The sequence below is a fragment of the Ambystoma mexicanum genome, chromosome 5q (genome assembly GCF_040938575.1).
Source record: "Ambystoma mexicanum isolate Mex_15411 chromosome 5q, UKY_AmexF1_1, whole genome shotgun sequence".
NCBI lineage: Eukaryota > Metazoa > Chordata > Amphibia > Caudata > Ambystomatidae > Ambystoma > Ambystoma mexicanum.
The window spans coordinates 396,878,908-396,893,324 of NC_090933.1; the positions used below are offsets into that span (position 1 = coordinate 396,878,908).

General features: G+C 43.8%; 1 protein-coding gene across 5 annotated transcripts in view; it reads left to right on the forward strand.

Annotated features, from left to right (window-relative positions):
• The first annotated feature begins 659 nt into the window (after positions 1–659).
• The window catches only part of GREB1L (GREB1 like retinoic acid receptor coactivator), a 1,340,557-nt gene continuing 1,326,799 nt past the window's right edge, over positions 660–14,417 (forward strand). For all 5 annotated transcript variants that reach the window (XM_069620882.1, XM_069620883.1, XM_069620885.1 and 2 more), the window contains exon 1: positions 660–741. The gene's annotated coding sequence lies outside the window, so the exon portion shown is untranslated. The remainder of the gene's footprint in view (positions 742–14,417) is intronic.

Sequence of the window (14,417 nt, forward strand, 5' to 3'; positions counted from 1 at the left end):
ATCATTTTCAGTTGAGCTTTGTTTTGTATGTTAGGGGAGCGTTCCGGCCCGATCCGGGCGCTTTTTTGTGTGAAAATGAAGATTTTGGTCACTAATGGGTTAATGACAGCACATAATTCAGCCTTTCTTCATTTCCAAAATGTTCTTCATGTGTGTTTGCATCATTTTCAAGTGCGTTTTCCTGCCGTTTTATATATTAAAAAACCACCACATACTCAGAACCGATTTAATGTGACCCTAAACATATGACGGCCAACCATGGATGCTGCCGCAGAAAACGAAGAAAATAAAGGAATATCCGTATGCACGGGCTGGATCCGTTTTCATTTCCCCGTAGCGGTTGGAACTTGTTGCTGCTCTGTAAGGCTCGCGCGTATAATCAACGCTTGCTCCATTCTGCAACACAGCCCTTTGAAGCCGAAATCGAATTAACCGACTGATAGTCACTTTACAGAACAAATAAACGATTTTCTGTCAAATTCTTTAAATCTCGAATCGATTGCTCCGATGTTAAAACTTCTTTGAGGAAACTGTTGTGTGTCTGTGGTGCCCACCTTGGCTGTATTTCCCTTATCTGGGGGACACGTCTGCGGCTGTAGCCTCTGTGTCTTTAAATCTGCGCAGCAGGCACGAGCTCTGTCACGTGACTGCGCTACTCCAGCAGCAGAAAGACTGAAGGTTCAGTCAGGGGATGCGTCCTAAGGACGGAGCTGGTGGATGAGTTGGGCACAGACTGTTGAGGTAAATACGGGCTACTGGGCGCTTTTGAACAGCGGTGTGCTAGTAAGGGGGAGTCGTCCAAGCATCTGTTATGTAAGGACAAGGATTGATTAAGGAATACATGCACGTGTTATTGTTAATTTTCAGCAGACAATTCGGACAATCTCGTGCCTCAATAAAATTAACATTTGTATAAAATATCAAACGCTGGGGCCAAAATAAAATGAATATATGATCTAGTATTGTGAGTTGTATATTAAAGTGCGGAGGCTATTGCTTGTCCTTTTATTCTTCTTACTCTGCTGCTGTTGTTGTTTACCTGTGAGTTAGAGTCCGTGGCACCAGCTAATTGGCTGACTTTGGTCTGCACTGTTTGGCAGTTCATTCTGTGTCGCCGGGGACAACATGTTCCAAGGCTCTTCTCCTGTCAATCTATCTAGTAGTTCGGTCCATTTCGCTCAATTGGGGTTGAGCCTATACTACAATTCCCAGTATGCAATCTGTTGTCAATGATGGGATAGTGTGTCAAAACTATAATTACCAGTATGCACTTGTTTCTTAATTCAAGCTCTGGAGTATCATACAGACCCGCCTGGTTGTGATTGGAATTCACTGTGCAGGATTGCTTTGAGGCTGGATTTAGGGAAATTAGTTAAGATTTTAATCTAGTGCTTTCCGTGATGCTTTGTTTGATATATGGTGTACATTTTTACGTTGTCGCCCCCACCCCCTTAACTTCTAAAAGCTATTTGTGTCAAGTGGCCTCCCGACTGCCCATTCTGGAAATTCCAGTTGTATCTTGGAGCGCGCTACTCTTGTTAATCGTGTTTTGTGTCTGCCGGTGTGTTTATTGGATGATTATAGCGGTCCTGTTTGTTCCGTTGGTCTTTAGGAGTCAAGTTCTTAAACCAATGTCTAAAACCATATATAGAGCTACGTGTTGATGAGAATTTTGTGTTTTGTGAAACGTTGTAAACAACAGGTGCTACTGATTATTTTATCGATGTGGGATGAAAAGCAGAGCTGGTCCTGCTACGTTTCGTTTTCATTCTGCTTCTCGTTCTACTGGAGTTGATTTCAATCCGGGCTAACACATGCTCAATAAATGATGTGTCTTAGTGCTGAGGTGATGCGAGCCCCTACCACAGGAACGCCTTACTGTGCTTCAGTTGCAATTGTTAATGTTTATTTTTTCCTATAATGCTGCTTTCTACTTATGCCATTGCCAATTAGTGCTATGTGGTTTCTCTTTCTGGCTCAGCTGATGCCTTGTGGTCGTTTATTTAAATTGTTTTCAATATGTGCACTGGCTCTTCTTTTCCTACGTCACCTCAAGTGATGGCCTCCTGGTGGTAAAACTGCATTACTAACTTTAGAGCAGGTGGACGTGTGCCCACTCCATGCCATAAAGCGGTGGTCTTTCGCAGACTCGGAGCTGCTGCAAAGTTCAACACATGCATTTAATCTCTCTTCATCCGCTTCCAAATGTTTCGTGTGGCTTTTCCAGTTAAAGGAGGGGCCGTTCCAGCACCTTCAAGGCCAGCCGCACAGTAACACTGATGGCATCGGATTCTACTCTTAAATATAGCTTTACTAGCAGCACAAAAGAGGTGGAACGCTCCATGTATCCACACAACTATGTTTGCCTTTGTCTCTTTTTATTGTTTTGTTTGGCTTTTGTCTAATAACACGCAATGTACATTGGAATACTGTACTAATCTGTAGAACTGGAACTTAAAGGCATGGTCTAGTAAACATTTTATTGTCCCAACGGGTCGGCCATGTTTTTTAAAGCCTAAGTGGCTCGATTTTAGAAAACTTTCCTATGGACCTTACCCGAGTTTTCGTCCATTAAACGCACGCGAAAACAAGCACCAGGGAGCCGCCATTTTCTGATAATCCTATCTTTTCCCCGATCGCCCTGGCGGACCTGCTTTTGCGGCACTAAATCAATTCCCCCACCCCTGAGCCTGACATTATCAAAACATTCATATTCCCCGCCTCTCCCCGTGACGTTACTGTGTTGCGTATGAAACGCGCCTAGTCGTCTTCTGCGCGACTCCACACAGAACCCGGAAACCAACACAGATCAACTCACAACACAGCGCGCCACAATTCGGAATATGAAACTGTACTTTACAATGAAACAGCAACACGGTACATTTGGTAAAGTACATTTATTTGACATTAAATGTTTAGAGAATATTCAGCAATTGCCATATGAACTCCGGAAGCCATTTATTTTCTTTTATCTGTATCCGCAATAACTGTTCCGTTTCATCTTGAGTCACGCGGTGTTCCTTTATGGTACACAGGGTGTTCATTTTCGTAAAAAGAATCACTTTGGAAGCGCAGTGAACCGCAAGGCTGTTCCATCAAATAGGCACTAGTCCAGCCTAAAGGTTATGTTGCTTCTAGTCACTAGTACAGCGTAAGGGCATGTGGGCCCTTGGCGATCTTCCCATAATATGGTGATCGTGCTCCAGTTGTTGACACAAAGCTGCAGGTGTCTGCTGAAGAATCCATCCGCCGGTGTCTCAAACAGATGGCAGTGGCAGTAAGGGATCAAATACCTGTTATGAAAACAAAAAAATGATAATTAGTCTCGCTAGCCGAACTTCATTAATATTACTCATTTTATTTATTACGGCCGATCAGAAACTATTTGCTTGCAAGGGTAGTTCAATGGAGTATGTTCGTCTCTAAAATCAATGCGAAAAGTAACGAGATAAATCGAGGCCAACACACAATGATAAAGGACAGTCTACATGCGTGAGGAATGATATGATATATGATATGGCATTTGTAACGCGCCTATACTCAAGTGTTACTAGGCGTGACGAGGCAGGTGGGGAACAAGGGCAGACAGACAACGATCCTACTAGGCCAGGTGTCTTTCTGATCGCGCATGGGGATGGGCTGTACAAGGTTAGTTGAATACAAATTAAATAATAGGGCCAGCTGGTGGCAAGTGCAAGGTAAATGCCGGGAGAAGGGGCTGAAGGATACAGAGACAGTCCCGTAGTGCAGGGAAAAGTGGCTGGGCCATGGAGCGAGATCGGTGAGACCGGTGGACCTGCATGCCCATGTGCCCACTACGAACAGTTTTACTTGTTTTCCTAGCTCTTCATTCATTCATTTATTCATGCATCCATTCATTAAATCTTCATTCCGGTATAAAAGCGTGTAAAGATTTACTTACATTATATTTGAAATTTCCATTCTTCGTAATGCAGTCTGTAAAACGGACCGTGCTCTTAACAATGATTTTTCGTATGCTGACCTAAAACTGAAACTCGGTCTAGTTTCTGAATTTTCTGCCTTATCGTCTCTTACGTTATTGCGCACTCCCTTCAAATGTAGTTTCGGCATGGTCCCTGTCTCAAGGTCAAAAAACAATAGATTCTTATACTTCCAGTGGGACTTGTGGGCCTCATGTGGGCGCTGTCCTTCGCATTCTTTATTTGCAACATCACGTAGTATAGGCATCTATGAGAACTTGAAGTTTAGAATCCGTCTATGTAGTGCGCCTCAATGTGCAAATGGGAACTGGCTTCTCTCCCAAATGCCACGGCCCGCTTGGCTGGCGCGTTGTAAGTGCCCCAATTTTGACACCGTTGTCTGCGAGCTTTGCAGCCCAAATTGAGACATTTAATTATTGGCGGAAGGTCAGGGAAAGTATAAAGTACCACAGGAGTTGAGTTAAAAGTGAGATTTATTGTTTGTTTGTTTGTTTTATTATTTGCAATACGCAAGCCTCCCCTCCGTTAACAGTGCGCAGCATTTACATTTACATGAGATGAGACATGAGAAAAATATATACATACACATATGTGAGGTGAATAGAGAGAATTCAAAGATGACACCCAGCTTGTTCGCCACCCATGATGGTGAAGTTAGGGGTTAGGTTTACAGGTACACTGTACAATAACATTTATTTACAAAAAGACAATCGTATTGCAATTATTTAAACCGGGATTTGTACTTCACAATCAGCTGTGCATCGGGTGGGCATGGCACAGTCGCAATGTTTGGTGGCAATGGATCACTGCTCTGTACAGAAACGTCCAAAATTCCATATCTGTGCTTCTCTAACACAGCAACAATAAGGCCTTTCACAAAGTCGAACTGCATTTCATCATAGACTGGTTTGATCACCCATTGCTTACTTCGTTTTGAAAACACCTTAGTGTAGCGAGGCATCCTTACTTTACCCCTAGTCCTAGATTGTTCACGTCCGACATTGCTGTTATGGGCCAAGACCTCTAGTAGAGTGCGATGTTTCATGCCCCGAAAGCTAAAATGCAAGCGCTTTGGCCTGTACTTTAGGCACATATTGTGGAACACCTCCAAATCTCCTGTGTGACAGAATTCTGTCAGTCCTCTCAAATCTCTTGATAGAGTTTTGTCAAACAATCTTCTCAATGGCTTTGTGTGTCGGTGAAGATGGAATCAACCACTTCTTCTTCCGTGCCTCCTCTGGGGACAAAGGGCCATGTTCACATTGGTGGAAATGTTCATTTGCTGTCCAGCGATGAACGTTGGTACAGTGGTGCATCAGTGACCGCCATTTTTCAAGTAGTATTTCCACTGACCCCTCATAAGTTTTTGAGCTCCACCAAAGATGGTTGGTGAAAGAATGTGAACACTGCAAAATACTTTAAAAACCTTTTTTTTTTCCTGCAGCCGAGATTTTCTTATTGATTGATTTAGCAAGATGCCATACGTCAAATTGATGTTTAATATGTGGGAACTGCTCTCTCATTGTCTTGGCAATTGAAACGTGTCTATCCGTGGCTATGAGGTCGATGTGCATCCCCCTCGATTGTAGATGTTCCACTGATTTTATAAATCCTAGTTTCTCCATGGCCACTGAGGATGTACATTGTGTTACCTGCACGACCTCCGAACTCACAATTTTCTTACTATCCATGTCCTGAAAGTGGTAGGTGCAGTATTTGGCAGAAAATCCAGGGCTATCGCACTGTCCATCGCCGGCTAGCCTGAATCGTTTGCCTTCTAATGTACTTGCTAGAGACAATTGTTCAATTTTCCAAGCATCACTAATGGCCGGAAACAGATAATCACGTTGGTATGTGTAGTACAGCGCTTTAGAAATGAAATGGAGTCCCACAAACTGAAAGAAAGCCTCTAACTTTCTAAAACTGGAGCCACTAAAAAGTGATGCAGCTGCACACAGTAGATTGCCTGCTGGCATTTTCCCCAGCATTGGTTGTGCAGACCATGAGAACCTATGATTTAATCTACAGGCGGCATTTATTTTGACGTTACTGCCTTTTATTTGACAAGTCACATTAATCAATGGCTTCCCACATACATTCCCTCTAATGGAACGCACACATTTCAGCATACTTATAATTTCCTCAAACAACTGTCGAATACAATGTATTTGCTCTCTTTCATTAGACTGTCATCCTGCGTCAACGTTGTTTCGGCCTGTGACGTTGTGGAGATTTGAACACATTGGAAAGTAATATCGCTGCTATCAAGTTATGATGCGTCTATGGATGCTGCGGCTGGTTCATTCTCTGTCATTTCGACATCTATTACTTCAACATAGATGGGAGAACACAACAATGTCGACAGGTTTTTTGGTGGCAAATTTTTGGCGGGTGTAGATTGTGTAAATGGATCTGCAACTACTTCAGAGCTATCTTCAATACATTCAATAACATCTTCTTGTGGTGGTCCGGTCGCACTGTAGCTATGGTCCAATGCAACTTTGCTGTAGTCTCCGAACACAGTTAATTCATGATCTGGCCATAGGACATGAACATCTCGAGCCTGAACACGCCTCACCTCAATTAATAGTTCCTCCATAGTGTACACGGTCTGGCAAGCCACATCTCTCATTCGCTTCACTGTCTGTGTGTGTATAGTTCTGACGCCCACGGGTAACTGGAGGAGAGATTGGAAAAGGGATGTTCAGTTTAAACACAAGATGGAGTGTAGTAGAATTGACTGGAAAAAAACATAAAATAGCCCCCCACCACAAAATATTTTTTAAAGTTATGAACTGTTTGTAACCTTTTTTTGTTTTTTTTTCTTTGCAACTTTTTTGACTCGACCTTCAACATCTGCACGCTGTAGCTCCGATTCGTTTCCGCATGTCCTCCCTTCCTCTTGCGCTGCAAGGACTATATTTTCCGTATCCGCATAGACAGCACGGAATGAGGCTCCATTGTCTCCCTGAAACATAGTACTTTCATTACTATGTATCAAAATATTGTTAGCATAAAACACATGTGAGGACGAACACACAGGTACATCTCAATAGCCAAATACGATTTAAACATTGTGTGCAACAATCAAAGGACAAGTATTCGACCAGTGATGATCTATTTCGATGGAACTGTCAGTATCCATACCTCTGGCTCTGCATGGACTGCCATGAATGGTTGTATTGGAGAGGAGGCATCCACATCTCCCTGAAACACAGTACTTGCATTGGTATGCTTTTCAATATTGGAAACACAACACACACTTGGGGTCGACGGCACAGGTACATAAAAAGAGATAACCGCAAATGATGCATTGTCCAAAAGAATGAAGGAAAACCCAAATATGATCACATTTCATCGACTTATTTCAACGATTCCTTTACATCTGCATCATCTAAATGAGATATTGTGATTGTGGTGGAAGCTCCGTCGTCTCCCTGAAACACAGCACTTGGATTAGTATGGTTTTCAATATTGGAAACATAACACACACTTGTGGTCGAACGCACAGGTACATATAGGGAGATAACCGCGAAAGATGCATTGTCCAAAAGAATCAAGGAAAATCCAAATATGATCACATTTCATAGACAAGTGCAGGGGTTGACGCTCCATCAACTGCCTGAAACATAGTACTTGCATTAGTGAGGATTACAATTGCTAAAACATAAAATGCACCTGGGGTCGACAGCACAGGTACATATCAACGGCTAACCACGAATGAAACATTGTGTAGAACAATCAAACGACAAGAATTCCAGCTCTGATGATGACGCTCGATGGAGCTGTCAGTATCCATACCTCCTGCTGGTGAGGAACATCTAGAAACGTTGTAGATGTGGCGGACGCTTCAGCATCTCCCTGAAAGACAGTACTTGCATTAGTATGGATAACACTAATTATAACTGAAAACAAACACCAGTGGACGATAACTAAGGTGTATATTAATTGGAAAGCAGTAACCAAACTTTCTGTAAAATAATTATACGATAGAATAAAACTATTACTTGACATGCATAAAACAAGTCTGTAGCAGATTAGCCTAGTAAGATTACCTGATATGCGCTAGAAGTGGTTGATAACTGCGACCACGTTAAGGATGTAGAATGTTCTTGCTTCAGATTCAAGGGATAGTCAAGAAGTTGTAAAGGTCAATTAATGATTGATAATGAAATGCCAATATGAAAAATAGCCATGTAAGCCGACAGAATACTTGAAAAATGCTCAATACAGCACAGTTCCCTCTCCCCATATATATATACATTGCGTTTGTGGGTTATGAAATCGAAAAAGAATATATTGATAAATGTCATTATTCAAAAAAGTATACACTCATATCAATATCGAAATTATTACAAGGAATAGAACACCTACAATATCTATTAATCCATTCGGCTACACACTACCGCAAGGCCTAAAGCTAAATCCGGACACTTGACTCACCGGTGGCGGAATGTGGACGAATAGAGTGGGAATAGCGTTTTCGCGCAATTTCCGTGTCGTTCGCCGTTTATTCTTCTTTGTTACCCAAGAAGTTGTGTACATGTCCAAGGAAAAGTGCCGGCTGCAGATGCGGTATCAATCAACCCTCTTGTCCTCTAAGACTTGTTGGACTCTACTCTCCAGCGGATATCCGCAATGTCTGACCCATTCTCTTATTCGATCAACAGTTTTCGGGAATACATGCATTGTAGTTCCTTCAGATTTCGCATGGGTCTTCGAAGGGCAACCGCTAATCGAACAGGCAGGCATTGTTGATGAATCTGAAAAGTTAATATCGACATTATTATACAATCTTCAAGAGTAAAGATTTGATACAAAAGTAAATGAATCATACAATGATCAATGCAAGGTTTGTTTTGGTCGCAGGAACTATACCAGTTCATTATGTGCGGCTTAGTATTTGCATAAGTTGCAGAAATGTATAATTGATGTGACTGAAATCTGAACATGTGACTCGTCCCTTGGATGTTCTGTCTTGCACGAGAAGGAAACATGCTAACATTATTGACTGGACCCCCGAAGGATGCAATTCAATCACAATAGTCACAGATGAAAATAAATAGATCTATTGATAGCATAGCAATGGAAACTGAAGTCAATACCAATGAGACCAATGAACATAGCACTATTTTGTACTCTACTGGAAAATAGATAGAAATTTAAAAATCTGCGAAATATAACCAGGATACATGGCCTTACCTTGACCAACAAACAGTTGGGTTCAGCAAGCAGAGCAGTATGTTGCGGGAGAATAGGTGGATGGCCACAGGTAGCGCACTGATGGGTATACTCGAAGCGGTCGGTCACAGAGTTCACGGATAGCACGACGACAAGCAGATTAGCATAGATCTCAGTGGTTCCCAGGTAGCAAGAGTTGACTTGCAAAGCACAAAGATGTTCTCATGAGACATATCGAGTGGTTTTTAAAGTATTAGAAACTGGGGTGTGTTTGTGAATGAATGACGTATGTATGTCGTGGTATTAGGGGGGCGGCCTGCCTTAGGGGAGGCCTGCCTGGCGACACGGGGTCTGAGGAGGCCATGTGACCGATTGCCCCTTGGCGTGGTACACCTTTTGAAGTGTACATGCAGTTTGGCACCTTGGCCTTTCGCGCCCGTCACAGCCCCCCATGCCAGCGCGCATCCACCGGCGCGAACCGCCTTTATATCAATATACAGTATATCGCCTTTATATCAATGATAGTATATCGTTGCTTATCAATAACAAATGTCACATACCGGAGATTCTTGTGAGCACAGACCCACACTTCAACCGGTGTATTATAGTGGCCAAGACCCTAGGGCCTGTATAATCCAATGGTAATTGTTAGTATAGATATATGTGTGACTTTTATAGAGACATAACCTACTGAAAGACTTTGAACAAGTGTTATTTAGTGCATGCATTATCGAGAATATGTTATGGTAGCTTAGATAGATAGTGACCACCCTGCACAGGTGTCTGACGTCCATCCTTGAATGGAGACACACTTGATTCATTTAAAAAATCGAGACAAACGTTGTTAAAATATATGTGGTGTTTTATTTTGTATCTTATTTTCATGACACAAAAACACAAGACTTTAAAGATTATACAGGTCAGGTTGCAGCACAGCGAGAGAAAATCCCCTGTACTGACCGCTGTCACTCGGGAACGTTTCTCTAATGGCACGAACGGCACAGGCGGGTATCGCTCTTCGAACGCGGTGTCCAAGCCTCCCGTGAAGCCACCATGTAAAGGAACGATAGGCCACCAGCCTGTACCACCTGTGAAAAAGAATGTAACAAACTGTTTTTAAATGACCCAGATAAGTTTAATAAACGTTTGTTGTCAATGACAATTCTTGTAACTAATGGCATTTTACACAGACAAATGCTATCTAGACAATGCACACTATTGAATGACTTACATGCGTTACAATGATATGTAGATGTAATTTTGGATATAGTAGAAGAACATGAAATAGGAGTGGCATGACAAGCAGAGTATACTTACTCGTTACTCGGATTACGAGGACGAACAGTTGCTCGAAGTTCGTGCATAAGCACCATCATTATTCTCAACACGGCCCGTGTGAGGCAGGCTGCCCTGAAGTCTGGCAGCTCAGTGATGCATTGCGGTCGTGGCTCGCCTTCCGAAATGTAGGCCAGGCATCCCGAGTTTTCTCGGCAGCAGCAGTTCTCGTCCTCAGTTGGCATTAGCTCGCACCGATTGCATGTGCACCAGGTGGAGACGCCGTCCATTCGACTAGGCCCAGGCTCTTCATCTGTTAATTCGTCCTGCCAACTCCCGTCCGAATCCCCATCGTTTTCGCGTGCTTCCCTTTCCAGTAGTTCCTCCTCGGTATACTCGGGCTCTTAAATGTAGGGCATTATTGTAGCCATTGTGTGTTAAACAAACTAAAATAATTTATAGCGGTGGTACTGATATCTGTTCACACGGGCTACAAGCGGCGAAGGTAGCTGACCAGAGCACTGAAACGAGTCACAGAATACTCAAAGTAACACAGAGAGAGGAATGGAATCGAAAATCGGCTGCTGTGTGTTGTGAAACGGTCTGTTTATACTTATTGAGGAGAGAGGCGTCCTGCCATTTCCACGGCGACACGTCATTAGCTGAAGCGCAGCGAATGTTGACACAAGACGTGCTTTGGCGTTGGGAAATGGGCGGTACGAGTCTGCTGATGACAGGCTCAGGGGCGGGGGAATTGATTTAGTGCCGCAAAAGCAGGTCCGCCAGGGCGATCAGGGAAAAGATAGGATTATCAGAAAATGGCGGCTCCCTGGTGCTTTTTTTCGCGTGCGTTTTAATGGACGAAAACTCGGGTAGGGTCCATAGGAAAGTTTTCTAAAATCGAGCCACTTAGGCTTAAAAAAACATGGCCGACCCGTTGGGACAATAAAATGTTTTACTAGACCATGCCTTTAAATGTCTTTCTCATTTGTAAGCTGCTGCTGTATGTGTTATTACGTGAGTAACAGTATAGCAATTAAAAGGAAAATCTGAGCTGATAACATTCAGGGTCTTCTGTCCATTTCCAATAATGACAAATGGCACAACGATACCGACAGTTTTTATTTATTGAACGTGTGTATGACGCCTATACATCAAAACGTTTTTCCAGGTGCCACAAGACGGGTGGGGGGGCTGAGGGGGAAGACATGGGAGAAAATGATATTAATGGTCGTACTAGGCCTTGACGAGTGCAGGGAGAGGGGAAGAGGGAGTGGGGCCAAGGGGCTGGGCAAGTGGTAAGTGCTCGGGAAACAAGGGATGGGGGTTAACTATTGCGAGGGAGGCTGTGGACCAGACTCAGGCTAGTCAGGGAATGATGCCTGATGGCAAGTGCTAGTAAAAGGGGTGAGGGGGAGACTGATCAAAGAAGGGCCTAGCCCCAGTAAGGCTCATGAAGGATACAATCATCCAGACATAGAGGCAGGTGGAACTAGCAGGGGCGGGGGAAAGAGGCAGAGTAAAGGAAGGTCTTGAGAAGCTTTTTGAATTTAAGGAGATCCGGCTCAAGACGGAGAGCGTCAGGGAGGTTGTTCCAGAGGGAGGCTCCTGCTGAAGAAAGAGATCTACCTCCCCCCACTCTCTGCTTGGAGGAGCGTCTGACTTGCAGAGCTTTAGAGCTTGAAAAACTCTAGCAGGAAGCTATTTAGGCAGAGAGAGTTGGATGTATTGAGGTCCCAGGCACCAGAAGCCTTGTGGATGATGCAGAGGGTCTTGAATTTGATCCATGCAACTACAGGGAGCCAGTGGAGAGATTTTAGGACTAGAGAGATGCAGTCCCTGGGTTTGAGGCCAAGGATAAGTGTTGCAGTCTTATTCTGGTTTAGTCGAAGACGGAGGAAAGAGGCAGATTAAGGAAGAACTGTTGCAGTAGTCCAGCCTGGTGAGAACCAGAGCTTTGGAGACATTGAGTTTCTGGGGGAACGTTAGGAAAGAGAGAATGTATCTAAGGAGGGGAAGCTGAAAGTGATATTTCTTGACATGGTCAGCGATGTGAGGTGAGAGGAGTCGAAGATGACGCCCAGGTTTTTGGAAAGACACCCAGTTGATTAGGATATTTATAACTGTCATGAATTGCTGCACCTGGAAGCTCTGGAGCAAGTGGAAGAGCCGCCACTGACCAGCCCCCTACGTTTCCTTCGGGCTCTGTCTAGCTCTCACGTTTTCTGACTCATATCTCTGTCCCGTCCCGGCCCACCTTCGCCTTGCAACTTTAGTTCCGCTTTGGGTTCCAACGCTGCTCCGTAATTCCATTATGAGGGCATTTTTCTATTGCGTCCTCTGCTGTCATTTTTCCCTTTCGTTGTCTGCTTTCTTACCTTTCTCTTTTCGCCTCCTTCTTCTGTAAACCATCGCTCCTCAGCCTGCTTGCTTGTCGTCCCGTTTCGGATTCCTCGGCTGCAGGCGGCTTTTGCCTTTTTGTTGCCTCTCCTTTTTTCTTTCTGTCAGCGGTGGGCTGCCACGCTCCCTGCCGGCTTGTTTTCCATCGATTTCCACATTGTTGGCAGCTGGTCACTCGCTTCCTTATTCTTCCCTGCCTTTCTTTGTTTACTTGCTTTCCTTTTCCTGTGTCCCACATAGCCTTTACCTGCCTCTCCTTCTCGCCCTTCAACGTCCTTGCTTTGACATTGAAACTCCAGTGTTTTTCCTCATATATTTTCTTCGCCTACTGAGCCTGCATCATTTTTCTTGGATCTTTTGGACTCCTCAAGATTACCTCCTCACAGGGGCTTTGTGGCCTCAGGAACCTTACTGACACCTCCATTCCATCTCGTTGGATCAGCGCTCAACATCCATCTTTGGTTTCTTTTCTGTCTTTGGGCTTTTTGGCCAGACCTGTGCTGTACTAGGCAGTCTCCATTCTTTCTTGATGGTAATTTAATCAGAAATTGTGGCGAATCCTCGGAGCAGACCCTATCTCCAAGAAGAAGGGAGCCATTGAGGAGCCGACTATGGAATTTTCAGACTCCGAATCCTCAGCCAGTGAGAGCGAAGCAGACCATCAGGTGAGATCTGAAAATAACCTACTTTAATACGCGGTACACATCAAACTCATTTTGCGTGCTAATATCCCAATTGCTTATCCTCAGACCTCTTCTCCACTGCCTGTCACAAAGCGGCAATCGGGGACACCTACCTTTAATTTTCTTTTATATTGTGATCAGATAACTCATCAGGAGTATGCATCAAACTCTACATTCACAATTAAAAAGAAATATCACCCTTGGCGTAGCCTGTGCTTGGGTGAAAAGAGTCAGTGGTGTCACCCATCCCCCGGCGTTTGTGGGCTAGGATTTTACATTTTTGGTTTGTTTTTGTTGGTATAAATACTTGTGACTTAATATTGGTCCCCGGGTGCTTCTTTGGTCCTGGCGTGTTTGGGTGTACCTTGCTGTTCTGTGTACATAATCATCTTTGAGGTGTTCTCTACGCGATTCATGTGCTCAGCAATGTACGTACTACCTGCACTGTAGCAAATGCCAATAAAATGCACCACAGTCCTAGAAATTCGGGCCAGATATCTATATATTACATGGCTGCGCTAGCGGCCATGTAGTTGGGGTTAAGTTGCTAAACCCATAGGAAGAGCACTTTTTGGGCGGCTTATAACTTCGCTCCCCCTGTACGAATCCTCACCAAACATTGCATATAAAGCATATGGCCACTCTGAATTTTATTTTGCACAGTTTGGTGAGGTTTGGTCAAAGGGGGTCCCAACATTTATTTTTTTCCCATAGACTGAATGGAGAAAAAACTTTGCTCACGCCTACAGGCCACACCTACAGCCCAAACCGCTGGACGAATCTTCACCAAATTTGCGGCAGGAGCGGCGGATTGGTCCCGAAAATGTGCTTTTGTAAATTTGGTGGAGATCCGTTCAGTATTTCTTTTTTTTGTTTGTTTTTTTTTAACGACCAAAAAGTAGGTCCCAAAAAATGT